The sequence below is a fragment of the Aplysia californica genome, unplaced genomic scaffold, assembly GCF_000002075.1.
Source record: "Aplysia californica isolate F4 #8 unplaced genomic scaffold, AplCal3.0 scaffold00033, whole genome shotgun sequence".
NCBI lineage: Eukaryota > Metazoa > Mollusca > Gastropoda > Aplysiida > Aplysiidae > Aplysia > Aplysia californica.
The window spans coordinates 1067258-1070242 of NW_004797303.1; the positions used below are offsets into that span (position 1 = coordinate 1067258).

The 2985-nt window shown below is 39.5% G+C and overlaps 1 long non-coding RNA gene across 1 annotated transcript in view; it reads right to left on the minus strand.

The window, feature by feature from the left end:
• Positions 1-360, minus strand: part of LOC106014193 — a 19824-nt gene extending 19464 nt beyond the window's left edge. Inside the window, exon 1 of the long non-coding RNA XR_001185534.1 lies at positions 272-360. This is a non-coding gene — a long non-coding RNA (uncharacterized LOC106014193). The remainder of the gene's footprint in view (positions 1-271) is intronic.
• Positions 361-2985: the final 2625 nt, after the last annotated feature.

Consider the following 2985-nt stretch of genomic DNA (forward strand, 5'->3'; position numbering starts at 1 on the left):
AAGGAGGAGGAGGAGGAGGAGGAGGAGGAAGAGGAGAAGGAGGAGGAGGAGAAGGAGGAGATGCAACATCACACAGAAATAATTAATGCACAAATTACAGCCAAATTATTGTTCTTTAATACACACATTCACACACAACACACATTCAAACAGATACACACACCACAAACTGAAACACACACACACACAGACACACAGACAAACAGACACACAAATACACACTCGTACAAAAAATGAAGAAAGTAATAATAATGTATAGAATATGAAATACCTCTCTCTCTTTGTCCAGCAGTAAAAGGTGTGGTCCTTTGTTGTTTATGACCCAGCGAAAGCGGAAAAGCGGCCTGCCTTCGATCCCCAAAAATGTGCCCACCCTTTGACTGACGCGGTTACTGCGGGAGTGAAGACATAAACGTAATTGCCAATGGTTGCTGTATGTACGTATGTATGTATGTATGTATGTGCCTGACAAAGCCTGAGGTAACGTTTTTACATAATTACTGGACTGACCATGGTTGACCCTTGATTAGCATAAATCCCGCCACTACTGGCCTTTTGTTATGTCAACTGATTTGTACTTGACGTGGTAGATTGGGAATGATAATTAATGAGACAAAATTGCCCGCCTTTCCTTCATGATTTAAGTAGCCTAACTCGTCGTGTCCCCTTCTTACCTTTTCGCCGTAGTAAGTAACGATGTCGCTTCTTGGTGGAAATATTTTTAGAACGTCCGACAGATTCTATGTGGGTTTTTTTCTTTCCTACTGTAATATTCTTTCTACTGTTTCTGTCTCTCGCATGAGTTCCCTGCACTAAAGGCCCGTTATTGTGACTACGTACTTCTCTGTACTTCGACCTTGACAAGAAAGTTGCTCGCTAGTTTACCTCTGACACCAGCAACCCTTACCTCCTTCAACCGCAAATATCCTGACTTCTATTCAAAATGGAAACGTCTTTTTTTCCCATTCAGAATCAAGATAAATGTATAAACTTCAAGATAATACTAATAACTTTAAACTTAAAAAGGCAAAAAAATGACGAGCGTCTGATTTAACCTAGTATATACACAGAAATAAAAAGTAGATTTGCAATGGCTAAGACTAGTTTCCAAAAAATGAGCCCAATCCTGAGAAAAAAAAAGAAACATCTCAATGAGTACCAGAAATGAAAATTCTAAAATGATAGGCATGGTCAACCGTTCTATATTGCTGTGAATACTGGACAATTACTAAAGACAGTGAAAATAAAATAGAAGCAACAGAAATGTGGTTTCTTAGGAGACTGCTAAGAATATCGTGGAAGGAAAAGAAATTAAAAGAGGTAGTGATTGATGAAGCCCACGTGGGACGCTCACTGTTAAAAACGCCCAGGAAAAGACAACAGGAGTTTTTGAGACACCTGAATAGACATAAGGGTCTTGAACATCTAGCTCTCACTGGCAAAATTGAAGGCAAACGAGGCAGGGGTAGGCCCAGAGCAATCTATTCAGAGAATCTAAACAAATGGAGTACTGGGAAAGATCAGGGAAACGTAGCTTTTTTTAAAAGAGCATCCGACCATAGGAATGATGGAGAACCATGATCGCCGATGTCTATCGTAGATCTGTCACTGAATGAATGAATAGACACATCAATAATGGTTCTGCAACATATCTAGCTCACGTCCAACCTCCCTGAATAAGAGGACAAAAACACTTTTTTTTTAAAAAGTAAGTAAAAAGAAGAAGCCGTGATTAAGTCCTGTTTACCCTTTAATTCTCCTGGCTGCTTGAGCTCCAACCAGGAGAATGAAAGGGTGGGCAGAAGGAGAAGTAAAAGAGGTGATTGTAGGCATGATCAGCAAGCCAACGCTTTCGTAGATCCTGGAGAGGAGGAGGTAGCAGCTCTGACATGTTACCACCTGCAAAGATACCAGGTCCTATTCTCCAACCAAGCCAGTAAGTTAGTTAGAGTCCATGACAGTGCCTGCTCTATGAAACTTCAGAGGTCGAAGAAGTAATGAGTCCAAATTAAACAATAATGCCAGATCTAAAGCGAATGTTGATGACATGAGGTTTAGATGGCTGGTCTATGGGGTGTGTCCTTGAGCTAGACACAACTAACTCTGGCATAAAGAACAGGGCGCTGTACAGTGGCGACAAGCAATGGCATGTGTGTGAAATTATTCTTCTTTGCTGTAACAGTAGTGCATATTTAGTATTTTTAGTATGCATAATTTTGATTTATGACTTATGATGTAGGTCAAGATTTCTTGAAACCCTCGAAATCTAGGTTAGCCTGCTTGTTCTTAAAAGCGATCAATTCACAATTAAAGACTGATTTGAACCGAGTGAACCCATTCACCTCGAAGGAAATCAAAATCATACTGAAAGAAAAAAAAAAGAATTAAAAAAAACAACAACCTGACAGGATGCACTAAAGTGCAGCATCATGGAATCCGGACGTATTTTTGTGATTTGAGAACTTATTTCCTTTTTTCCTTTTTTGTGAGGCTTTGTTGCTGATATCTCATGCTGTCGTAAAAGGATGTAGATCTATGTGTGTTGAGATGGTAGTGTAGTCGCGCAACTCTATTTGCTGATTCTTTACCGTAAGTGAGAGGTCAAATGACTGGAAAACAATAAGATCAAGATCAATATGTGGCACTACGCGATGAAAGCAGACACTCGTCAATATTTGGGCATGTCGAGTTATTCAATTCAATGGTATCATCTGAAATCTTTATTCATTTGTCTTGCTTTCAATGAAAAAAAATACCTATAGATCTATATCTTGAATAGAAGTCAAAATATTTGCGATTGAAGGAGGTGAGGCTGCCTGGTTTCAGTGGTGAAATTTGCCTGTCAATGGCCACCAAAGTTTGGTAACTCCAATAGAAGCTAGAGAGTCCTTGAAAACTGGGAAATAGACATATTTTGTGCTTTTAATCAAAGTTTTCCAGTAGAATTGACATGAAAGCATATTTTTGTATGGACAACCCCCCCCC